Raw genomic sequence first — 13,500 nt, forward strand, 5'->3', positions numbered from 1 at the left:
AAGTTAAAATAATTACAATTCTTTTGTGTGATGTATGGTGCACCACTGCATTCTCTGAAATATAAGCAATGTCAGTCTGCAATGTGAGTTGTCATTACTATTATATTACATTACTGTTGTATCAATGAGTCATGGTGCAAAGAGAATCATGACTGGGGCAAAACTATTGCAGGATAAAATGTATTTAGGTAGGACAGAAAGAAAAGAATCAGAGAAAGGATTGCAATTTAAGTGAAAAAAGCATAAATGCTACAAAACATATGGATCAATGGGTCGACCTGGATAAGGTCAACAGTCATTAGGTTAACCACTATTGGTCATAATGGAAAAGGGTCGACACAGTAAAATAGTCGACATGGGATAAGTCAACACATTAAAAATGTTTTCATGTTTTCGGTGTCTTTTTTGCGTGACAAGACCAGGAACCCCAATTAGTGCACTGCATACCCTTGCATGGCTCGCATCACTTGCCATGCTGCAGGAAAGTTGCCTTGCTCTTCTACCTATGCACTCAGCACAAGTTACTATTCCCAATCGTAGTCCACGTGGATGGTAAAGTATGAAAAAGTAAAAACTTTTTTTTAAAGTCATGTTGACCTTTTCATGTGTCAAACTGCCCTGTGTCAATCTTTTCACTGTGTCGATCTTTTTCCCATTGCAACCTTGTACATGTTGACCAAAGTACTGTCAACCTAACATCCGGAGTAAGATGCTGCAAAATATTGCGAGAAAAAAACAGACCCTTCGGGTGACCATAGAAATGGTGGAGAAGGAAATTGGACCTTATTCAGCTTCAGTTGCAATTTTTGCTAAATTGCAAATGCTCGATTATCAGATGATTGCGCATGCATTGCGAAAGCATTGCACATGTGCAATCTGCAATTTGTGATTCATATGTGATCGCATCTTGCCAGTATGCAATTGCAGGCTGATTGGCAGGTGGCAGGCTTTAGTGAGCGTACACATGGTGTTTACAAGGAGTGGTTAGGGAAACGCAGGCATCTTATGGCCATTTTTGGGGCATGCATCTATTGTCAGCTGCGATTCCTGCTTTTAATAACATGGTGCCTGGTGTGACTGCATCATCATTATACTGAGTTGCCCTGTGTCATCCGCAACTGTCGATGGTACTTGATTTCTGAACATGCAACGCAATTATGTAACTGCATATGCAGTTTTGCAGTTGCATCAGTCGGTTTTTTTTACCTTTCTGGGCGGCTCTTCACATGCGCTCTTTAGCAGGATTAAGAAAATCCCTATTTCTGTCTTAATTGTTATTCAAGCTGAATGTCATCCATTATTTGCACTTGGGTGAACTATAGACCACTAGGACAGGAACAGGAACTGGACAGGAATCTATTGTAGGACATCAATAAAATGGCTTTAAAAGGTGAGGTCATTTTATTTATTTATTAACAGTTTCTTATATAGCGCAGCATATTCCGTTGCGCTTTACAATTAGAACAGTAATAGAACAATCTGGGTAAAAATAGACAGACAGACAGAGGTAGGAAGGCCCTGCTTGCAAGCTTACAATCTATAGGGAAATAGGCATTGATGATTCATGATCATGTGAGACTTTAATCTACCTAATGTAAATTGGGAGGGGTCTTTTGTAAGTTCTACTACAAGTGGCGAATTTCTAAATTCCTTACAGGGAGCATCTTTCTAGCAATTGGTGAGGAAGTCCACTTGCAAAGACACAATATTAGATTTAATACTCACAAATAGTGACAGGATATCAGACATATAGTATATGTAGATGAGAACCTTGGATCCAGTGACCATCAAGCAGTATGGTTTAGTAGAATGATAAATCTCATGTAAACAAAGGTGTTGGTTCTTAGGAAGGATGATTATGCAGAGATGGGGAGATGTGTTAATGATTAATTGGCAGATTTGAAGAACTTGAAAGAAGTGCGGGAAAACTCGGAAAACTTAAAAAGAGCAATAGTAAAAGCAAAATACATTTGTATCAAAAGGATTAGGAAAGGCACCAGGAAAAGGAAACCAATGTGGTTTGCAAAACAGGTATCAACTAGTGTACAAGTAAAAAGGATGGCCTTTAGAAAATGTAAGCAGACTCAAAATAATAATGACAAAGAGGTGTATCTTGCCAGAAGGAAGAAAGCTAAGAAGATGATCAGACATGCACAAGCGGAGGAGAAAAAGGTCCGGTCAGGAGACATAGAGGGCAATTTTTTTTAGTATGTAAGTGAAAAGAAATAATCAAATATATGAATAATTTGACTTAAAACAGAGAGTGAGAGTTTGGTTGAGGAAAACAAGAAAATAGCAAATCATCTAAATATACTTTCTTGCTCAGTATTCACCACAGGGAGAAGGTGCCACAGTCAATGTATAAGGGTATTCATAAAAATAAGATAGATGAGAGTATATTTAAAGAGGAGAAGGTCCAAATGGAACTCTCAGAACTGAAATTGGATAAATCAATGGGGCCTTGATGGGAAACATCAAAGAATACTAAAAAGCTTTCAGATGTGCTTGTAGCACCATTACCAGCATTATTCAATCAATTACAGGAGCAATTCCACTGGACTGGAAAAAATGAATGTAGTACCACTGTACAAAAGTGGAAGTAATGAAGAGACAAATATCTACAGACCTGTAAGCCTTACATCAGTAGTTGGGAAAGTAATGGAAACACTAATAAAATAGAGCATTGTGGAATATCTTAAATTCAACAAATTACAGGATCCCAAACAGCATGTATTTACTTGGGGGACATAATGCCAAATAAATCTAAATTACTTTTTTGACTCCATGTCTAAAATAATAGATCAAGGGGGACAATAAATGTAGCATATCTAGACTTTAGTAATGCATTTGATACAGTCCCACACCATAGACTAATAAATAAACTATAAAGTTCTGAGGAGAAAAATTATTCCAGTAGATATAGGTGTGCGCAGACACTGACAGGCGGGTGCCGCTCCGGACTCCCACCCCCTCCTTGGCATTATAGTGTTATCTCACCTCCCCTGTCCTGGTTATAGATTGCTTACCTGGGCCACCCAGGTGAGCAGTCTATGGGCCGCCCAGGTGAGCAGTCTATATCCAGGACAGGGGATGTGAGAGAACACTATAATGCTGTGGAGGGGGGGAAGTCCGGAGCAGCACCCACCTGTCAGTGTCTGAACACGCCTATGCCAGTAGACTACCCGAGGGTTCTGTTCTTGGACCAATGCTCTTTAGAATCTTTGTTGGTGACATTGCAAACTCTATTAAAGGGAAAGCATGCTTTTTTGCAGATAACACAAAGTTATGCAAATGGGCGGATGCACCAGGAGGAGTAAAAAAAAATGCTTGATGTAGACTTGAATAATAATCAAGAATGTGGCAATAACAGTTTAATGCAAAAGAAAAATGCTAAATTATGCACTTGGATCTCAAAACCCATAGGCTAAAATTAGTATCAAGGTTTCAATAATGGAAACTACTGAGGAGCAAAGGGATTTAGGATTTGGAAGTCTCTATTTCATGTGAATGAAAGACAGCAAAGTGATGTAACAAAGCAATGAGAAAGGCTAGTCAGATGCTTGGTTGTATAAGGAGAAGAATCAGCAGCAGGAAATTAGAAGTAATAATGCAACTGTATAGGTCATTGGCACAGCCTCATCTGGAATACTGTGTCCAGTTCTGGAGACCATATATCAAGAAATATATAAATACATTAGAGAGCATACAAAGAAAGGCAACTAAATGGGTGCATGACCTACAGCACAAAACTTACCCAGATAAACAAAAATATCTGAACATGTATTGTTTAGAGCAGAGAAGGGAAAGGGGGAACATGATAGAATCTATGAAAAACAACAAAGGTCTAAACTAGATACAGGAAGAAGACATTCTATATAAAAAAGAAGTAATTGAAAACAAGGTGCTGAAACTGGAGGGATGTAGATTAAGGGGACATTTAAGGTAAATGTACTTTACAGAAAGGGTAGTGGACAGGTGGGATAGCCTCCCATCATAGGTGGTAGAGGCTAAGACTGTAGAGCAATTTATACATGTTTGGGATAGTAAAAATACAGTTTTTGTAATATTATTTTTGTAATACAGTAGTTACTGTAATATTACTATTTATCAGAACATTGTCACTATTGAAACTTAGACAGAGGAGTTGCAATGATTATTTGCAAAACTAGAGAAATTCCATTTTAAGCAAATAATTTAATTGGTGCAATATTTCCCCAAAGCAGTCTTCTAGACAGAGATTACAAACTTACACCATCTTTTCTCTTAGTATTTTTGTTGCAGAAAGCATTTATTGTATTTGTAATCCCGAATAACTATCTATACCAGAGGTTCCCAAACTGTGTGCCGTGGCTCCCTGGGTGCCTCGGGACACTTGCAGGGGTGCCCTGGGTTGGTGGTGCAGGACCAATTCAAATTATTCATGGTCAATATAATAGGCAAAACCAGTGCTGGTGGCTGCCAGTCATAAAATATGTGGCCAAACAGAAGCAAGTCTTGCCCCTTACCACACAACTGACCCTAAGGATGACATATAAACGCGATCTACTTAATGTAATATTTCTTTCCAAATTTCTCAATAAGAAATTTTTGGCCTAGGGGTGCCGTGAAAAAAATTCCGATATTCTAGGGCGCCGTGATTCCAAAAAGTTTGGAAACCACTGATCTATACAATTGGCTGGAATGGAGAAATTAGTGGTAGGTTGCCCTTCATTCCACTGTTGTATTATATTGAGATTAATTCCTAAGCAGACACATTAATATAATGTTTTGTCAATATTTAATTTGTCATTACATTCTGATCTAAGATGAATATGTATTTTACAGGAACATTCTATAAAAAAATTCAGTATTAATGAGCTTTGACAGCTTTTACAAAAGACCTCTCAAGTTAGCTCCATCAAGATCAAGGGCAGCCTCCTCCAAATCCTGAAATCCATTTTTTGTATTTATTTGTACATGAAACTTCTAAGGAGTGTCACTGTTAAAAGTCAATAGGTGGGGGATACAAATAGGTCAGTTTTTTTTTGTTAGGAGAAAAAACTGGACTTTTTGCTATTTTTATGGTGAATGGGGATTCGCCCTATTCAATAGCAGAGCCATTTTTTTGCCTTGGTGAAAAATTCAGCAGGAGTTAAAAAATGTGGATCAGTTAATCCACATGTTCTCTCACCTCTTCCGGTGAAAACGCGGGCTGTGTTCGGTGATTTTGAGGCATTTTTTGCCAATGCCTTTTCAGTAAAAAAAAAAGTGAAATGGCATTTATGAAAATGCCTTAAAAAATGGGTAAAAACGGGATGCAATTGAATAGGCAGAGGGGCAAATCCAATAGCTCTGAGATTACCAGAGCTAATTGAATACTCCCCAAAAACAGGAACATTTCAGGATGCATTGGCAACAGCAAGAGTGTTGATTTCCTGTCTCAAGTATTCATATTTTGGAGGTGTATGTATGACAAGACTGCCATGATTCTTCCCTTTGGACAACTTAGGTCCTTACCAGTGACTAGTAAACATTGGTCCTATGTGCTCTTAGAGTTTATGGCTGAGCGATGTTTGATTGTAAGTTTAAAGTGCTAGTTACTATAACTAGGTATTTGTGTGTAACATGGAGTGTTAATGACGTGTACAAGGCCTAACCTCACATAGATTTAGTTTATCCTAATAATAACGTCTTAAAACTTTATCCCATATGACCTACTTATCAGTGCCTCCACTCAGGTCTTTGTAGTTGGACTAACACCCTCAAGCAGACCCGGGCACATCTTCAAGGTAAATAAACTTTGTGTGTAACAATTATTATGTAGTTACTACCTGATGCTTTCACTTCCTTCTAACCTTCAATACCAGATACATTTTATGCTAATTATTATACAGTAAGTTAAGCATCATCTATCAGGAAACATTTCTTCTGCTTCGAGGTGAAAGAAGAACAACTTGTTACTCTTTTTACTACCAGTTGACAACAATTAAACTTTTCACAACAATGTAGATTGTACAGAACTCTCTAGTTTATATAAATCTCAAAGATTTATGTTCAATATGTAGCCTCAATATAGTGCATTGTAAGCTTTCACCTCAATGGCTTATCTCATTAGCATAAAGCTCTTGTAAAATGTCAATGTGACAAAATCCCCTTACACATTTCAGCAGAGCTGTTACTGTATCCCCACACCACACTTATACACTCATATATGCTTCTCTAAACTAACAATATCCTCTATTGTAAATGACGGTCTATTATCTCTTTCTGGTGGTGCACATACAGTTGGAATCCTATTTTCATTCTGAATTTAGTAGGCTCATTCAGTACCTTTTGAGAGACTGATAGCTGTATTTACTTATATGCAGTAACTACTTAGTATAATACAAAGAAATTATTGAGCTTCGGCACAGAACCCAGTTTTATATATGTCATCACAGAAAATCCATTTCCAAGGCAAATTAAAGTTTTAACTAGATGTATACACTCAGAATCCTGTTCCAGTTGACAGGAGCACTTTAAGATTGTAGGAGGCCTGTGTGCAGCCTCCTCCATCAGGGCCCCATCCTACTGCACATGTGCAAAACACCGGGAAAATAGTTGCTGTGCTATTTTCCCAGCAATTTCTAGAGCATTGCTGCCATCATCATTGGACTCCGGTGGGGTAAGCATTCAATAAAGGGGAGCAGCATGTGTGGTGTGGGTCACCCTTGTACTCAGAGGCCAATGTGCACCACACACAACAGTGGTTTGATGCACTAATATATCCGAGGCTGAGCTAGCTGATCCCGCAAATTTGTCTCCAGCTTAAAGGGGCAGGATGGATGGTTTACTGGTTAGCATTACAGCCTCACAGCACTGAGGCCATAGGTATGATTCCCACCATGGGCCTAACTGTGTGGAGTTTGTATATTCTCCCCGAACTGGTATGGGCTCCCAAAAATTAACCACTGGTAGGTTAATTGGCTACCAAAAATAACAAATTAAACCCAATGTGTAAGTGTGTGTATACGTACATGGGAAGACTAGATTGGCCAAGTGGTTCTTATCTGCCGTTAAATTCTCAGTTTATATGTGTAGATCACTAGGGACAGGGATAGCCACTGAATATAGACAGACTTCATTTTTAAAAACAATTCCTTAATAGAATTTTTTTTTTATCTTCATAAATTCCGCTCATGTAACAATATATATATATATATATAGTTAATAATACAAAAAAGACCCCGGATCCATAAAGTTGTATTTAATTTATCATCCAAAATTGCAAATTCAAAAACGTGTCACTTGCACATTGAAAGCATTTTTAGCCCCTTTACGTTTCCTGTTATTGAGATATTATGCTAATAGATCATACTTTCCTCCATTATGCACTGCAACATCTGCAACATAACATGGGGCCTAATTCAGAACTGATTGCTAGGGTGCATTTTTTGCTGTCCTGCGATCAGATAGTCACCGCCTACAGGGTGAGGGAAAAAGCATTGTGCAAGTGTGCGTTCACCTCTGTAGCAGAGCTGCACAAAAATCAGTTTGTGCAGTCTATGCAAAGCCCAGGACTTACTCAGCCGCTGCGATGGAATCCTGCTAATCGGGGCCAGAGCTGACATCAGCCACCCTCCCTAAAAAGGCCTGAGGCCGCTTACGTTTTTCTGGACACTCCTGGAAAAAGGTCAGTTGACACCCACAAATGGCCACTTCCTGTAAATCATCCCGTGTGTTCGGATTTTTCACCCGTGCGTTTGTGCGCCCGTGCGTTCGGATTTTTTGATCCATCCCGTCGCTAGGCACCGATGCCTGTTGCTGTTGTGTGACACGCCAAAATGTACAGCAGTGATCAGATCTGAATTACCCCCATGGTGTGATCTGTAACCCTATTGTCAGTAATGCTGCAGGAAACACCAGCCTCGTGTTCTGTGATTTCTTGTTCATCTGAAAACAGTAATTTTCCATAATCTCTCTCCAAACTTGTCAGTATTTAAAAATTCAAAAGAAGCTGACAGTTGGTTTAAAATGTTTAGATCTCAAGATGATGATCATCTAGTTTAACTCACTGAAATATTCTTGATGAATTTATCAATTGCTTGATGGATATCTTTATTTCTGAAGCTATATATGAAAGGGTTAATCATTGGTGTTACCACAGTATACAGCAGAGACAGGAGTTTTCTTAAACTTTGTGAATTTGCTTTCTTGGGAACTGAATAAATACTTGTCAGGGCTCCATAATATATACAGACAACAGCCAGGTGGGAGCTGCAGGTAGAGAAGGCCTTACGTCTGCCAGTAATGGATGGCATTCTTAGGATGGCAGAAATGATAAAGACATAGGAAAAAATAATGATTAGGAATGGTAAGATAATTAATGGGATGGAAAGCAACATAGTTTCCATTTCAAATGCATAAGTATCTGAGCAGGAAAGTTCAAGCAAAGGCATAAAATCACAGAAAAAATGGTCAATAACATGTGGTCCACAAAACCATAACTTAAATAATGGTATAGCTTGAGATAGTAGCAAAAAAAAATTAATACCCAGCACATGAGAACTAATTTAAAGCAAAACATGTGGTTCATTATAGCACTGTAACGCAGTGGGTTACATATGGCCAAATAACGGTCATAGGACATTACTGTCAGTAGAAGACACTCTAAGCTTCCGGAGATACAAAAGATTAAATATTGAGTGATACAGCCTAAAAGAGAAATGAGGCCTCCATCTCTGAGAACAACATAAAGCATATTGGGTACAATTTCCGTGGCCACCAAAATGTCACACACAGAAAGCTGGGTTAGAAAGAAGTACATGGGAGAATGGAGATTCTTGCTGTGCACCACCAATGAGATGATCAGGAGGTTCCCACATATTGTTACAAAGTAAATCACAAGGAACAGAGAGAAAGATAAAACCTTATGTTGCTGGAGACTTGGAATTCCTAACAGCAATATTTCTGTGATCACCGTCATATTCCTCATCTGGAAGCTATAAAAAGATCAGACAAGTTCAGTAGCTCTTATAACGTTGTGAATTCTTTATTGAGATAAAACAGTCATAGGTTAGGACAGAGGTTCTCAAACTCGGTCCTCGGGGGCACACACAGTGCATGTTTTGCAGGTCTCCTCACAGAATCGCAAGTGAAATAATTAGCTCCACCTGTGGACCTTTTAAAATGTGTCAGTGAGTAATTAATACACCTGTGCACCTGCTGGGTTACCTGCAAAACATGCACTGTGTGTGCCCCCGAGGACCGAGTTTGAGAACCTCTGGGTTAGGACATAGAAACTGTGGACAGATTTATGTACACATATTTTAACTGTCAATTCTTACAACTGAACTAGGGATGGTATCGTTTTATATCAGGTCATTTTGAAAAAAGTAGTAGCTAGTGTTTGTTAAATACTAATGAAAAAGCAAACAATTAATTCTTAATTAATGCTATAGGAATAGAAAGCATTCATTACACAATTTCAAGTCAATCCCTGATTAATTTCAGTTACAGTATTTAACCGTCAAGGAAAATGAAAAAGATAACAATATTTACAACTTCAACACAACGCCATGATAAATAATTGACTCTTTTGTACATGTTATTTTTTTTTTAAATAATATACCTTGGGGTTTAATAAATGAAAGTGTTGGAAATATATATCAACTAGCTCAGCAACCTGTGTTCTTTTCTACTGTACTTACTGGTAGGTGTATACACTCCACTGTAGTGTGTAGTGCAGAGGTTCCCAAACCGTGTGCCGTGGCTCCCTGGGGTGCCTCGGGACACTTCCAGGGGTGCCCTGGGTTGGTGGTCCAGGACCAATTCAAATTATTCATGGTCAATATAATAGGCAAAACCAGTGCTGGTGGCTGCCAGTCATAAAATATGTGGCCAAACAGAAGCAAATCTTGTCCCTCACCACACAACTGACCCTAAGGATGACATATAAACGCAATCTACTTAATGTAATATTTAATTCTAAATTTCTCAATAAGAAATTTTTGGCCTAGGGGTGCCATGAAAAAAATTCTGATATTCTAGGGCGCCGTAATTCAAAAATGTTTGGAAACCACTGGTGTAGGGCATCAAGGACAATTTGTGTAAAGAGGAACACACAGAGTAAATGGCACTTGCCTCTGCAACAATATGATGGTGTGCATTCTGTCCTGTAATATTTGTCTCCCCATTATATGGTGTGAGATCACCCATTCCTGCTGTAATTGGAGTTCAATATAAATATTTCAGTGTCATGAAACTAGTAGGAGTGTCACTGTTTCTACTTACTTGTAAAGACAACAGACTGTCTGACCCACAGCAGGGGGAGACAATGAATGAATGTTTGCTATTCTACTGTATTTATAAATGTAATGCAGATACTCAAAGGGCCTGCTTATTCTCTACGTACCTCATTTGTTTGTCTAGGCAATGTAAAAATAAAGCTAGACAATCTCTGGTGATTTGTAAAATAATAGTAATAATAAATCTACAGTAGCATGTTTTGGAAAATGAACTCCAGTTTAAAATAAAAATATCTAGGAGTCTTCTTCTGTAGTAGCTGAGAACACTATGGCCCTCATTCCGAGTTGTTCGCTCGTTAGCTGCTTTTAACAGTATTGCACACGCTAAGCCGCCGCCTACTGGGAGTGAATCTTAGCTTTGCAGAATTGCGAACGAAAGATTAGCAGAATTGCGAATAGAAATTTCTTAGCAGTTTCTGAGTAGCTCGACAACTACTCCTACACTGCGATCAGTTCAGTCCTTTTCGTTCCTGGTTTGATGTCACAAACACACCCAGCGTTCACCCAGCCACTCTACCGTTTCTCCAGACACTCCCACGTTTTTCCCTGAAACGCCTGCGTTTTTTCGCACACTCCCATAAAACGATCAGTTTCCGCCCAGAAACACCCACTTCCTGTCAATTACATTACGATCAGCAGAACGATGAAAAAACCTCGTTACGCCGTGAGTAAAATACCAAACTTTTGAGCAAATTTTCTTGGTGCAGGCGCACTGCAAACATTGCGCATGCGCAGTTTGCGACTAATCGCTCCGTAGCGGAAAAAAAATAACGAGCGAACAACTCGGAATGAGGGCCTATATCAGAATAATATTGGCAATAATGAAAATAATGATAATATTGACCATGGGCCAGAACTGACCCCCTTCTACTAACCCTTTGTGCTCATAATACATATTTGTCTATTGCCAATTAATAAATTACAATTAGTGCAAAGGCAACTGCAATTGTAATAATTTTGTGTATGGTTGTGTCTCTTGTATGAAACCAGGCTGGTTTACCAGGGCTGTAACTAGTGGGTCTTTGGCTAACTGGACTCCAGGCTGGTACCAGTGAGGTCTTAACTGGTGCAACAATATTAGTAAGTAGACTGATTCACATAGCAGGTTTAGAAAATACAGTGTGGATGTACTGTGGAGGGCAGAAAGAGAGCTCATGTTGAGAGCTGAGTTTTGTTGCACTCTCAATTGACCAGCTGCCTGCAGAGTCCTTTTATAGGAGCTCACTGCTGCTGATTGGCTGTGGTTACAAAAAGACCAGGAACTATATTCCTATTGGTAGTTTTACAGTCAGCTGATGCAACTGAACATGGCTGCACCCATACTCTGGGCCAGCAAGAGTCTTAGCACATGATATGTTAGGTCCAACTCCACTCGTAACAAGCAGAGGCTTGTGTGGATGAAGATAGCATCCTGCCACAGCTGAAGACCCAGAGGATGGAGGACCCATGGGGAACAATATTAACCACAGGAATTAGCTGCTGATGAGCTCCCATTGTGCCATGGAGAAGACCCTACAGCACCCAGACAGTAAAGCAGCATGATCCTATTCTGGAATTTCCTATTAGAGCCATGACAGGTATAATATTAATGCCCTTTGAACCCAGTTTTACCTCTAAGCAAGGGAAAACACACCTGATCTAAATGATTAGGGTGCCAGAACAAAATCACTGAGGTGGACCTAACTATCAAACCTGAGAAATTGCAAATTAGCATGTGTAAGTTGTGGCCTATTCCTAAGACTAATTAAACAAATAATGTATTTCTTGCGGACTGCTGCTTACTACCAAAAGTTTGTACCCCACTACAGCACACTAGCTAATCCCCTGAAGGACTAATAAAGAAAGACGTGGCCCCCTAGTTGTTGATTTGGACCGATTACTGTAAAATAGCAGTCATTGCTTTGAATTCTACCATGTACTGCTGGCCCTTGATTTCAGTAAATGGTTTACAGTGCAGACAGATGTCTCCAGCTATGGGTTGAGAGCTGTGTTTCATCAGGTATCTGAACTAGATGAAGAATACCCCATAATTTTCCTAACAAATTACTCCCCAGAGAGGTGTCATTCACTGTAGTGGAAAAAGAGTAGTTAGCCATAGTATGCTCCCTGAAAAATTGATATCATACCTATATTGGTGAGATTTCACTGATATTACAGACCAAAATCCTCTTAGTTGACTGTAGAGGGTATTTTAGGAGATGATGGATATAACCATTACTATCCAAAATAGAAAAGGGTTCTGAATAAGATAATGCAGATGGACTCTCATGCAGGGTGAAAGTGCGATGACTGTTGAGCAGGAGAAACTGAGATGTAGGTCACTGTTTCTATTACCACCTTCTTAATGGTGATGTGTCATGATTGTTTTATGGATCAATCAATAGATATTGGACCACTCATAAGCCTTTGTGTTTATTAAGTGTATTTCTTTTTGTTACCAGCTTGGTGACCTGCAGGATTAACTTTTAGTTGTATTTACTTAGTTACTTTCTAAATGTATTGTTTCTTTTCTCTAAACAGCTTGGAGACAACAACAAAAATGTTTATGGGAAGATTGTAAAGTTTTGTATGGCTACTCTTCCTACTAATATGGCAAAGTTGACATGACATGCTGATCTACTACCAACATTCATCACAAGCCTGATCCTATTCAAAAGACCCCTCAACCTGCACTGTAACTATGGCTCTGAGAGCCCAGTGCAGGTCCTGCCCACTTTGTACATTACATCAGGATGTCACGCATATATAAGCAGGGCCATCAGCCCTGGGAACTGCAGAAGTGACCAGAGAGACTTTTAGATGCTCCAGAAGGCTTTATATTTTGCAGGAATCCTGCCTAAAGTATCAAAAGGATGCTACAGTGAAATCCTGCAGGGTGCTGTTCCAGGCATTCTGTAAGCCAGAATCAAGAGCTGTAGGACAGCAGTGGTGCATTACACAGATCACTGCACTCTGTGAGGCACATCAGTCATACACTCCTAGTTATGGCCCTGCCCTCTACCACACACCATAAAACGTTGTATTAACATGAATGTACTTGGCTATAGAAATCCAAGAAAATAAAGGGGCCTGTGTGACAATCTAGGCAAGGATAAATACCATGGTCCTAATTCAGATATGGTTGGAGTGAGAATTGCTCTTCTTCTTTGGAAGCAGCAGCAATGTTTTGATATGGTAATGCATCAGGAGGTGCCTGGTATAAGTAGATACCTACTGCATACATTAGTAATCCATG

The 13,500-nt window shown here is 39.3% G+C and overlaps 1 pseudogene; it reads right to left on the reverse strand.

Moving 5' to 3' along the window:
- Positions 1 to 8,024: 8,024 nt before the first annotated feature.
- Positions 8,025 to 8,953, reverse strand: LOC134934014 (olfactory receptor 5A2-like; annotated as a pseudogene).
- Between the last annotated feature and the right edge of the window lie 4,547 nt (positions 8,954 to 13,500).

Source organism: Pseudophryne corroboree, chromosome 6 (assembly GCF_028390025.1).
Source record: "Pseudophryne corroboree isolate aPseCor3 chromosome 6, aPseCor3.hap2, whole genome shotgun sequence".
NCBI lineage: Eukaryota > Metazoa > Chordata > Amphibia > Anura > Myobatrachidae > Pseudophryne > Pseudophryne corroboree.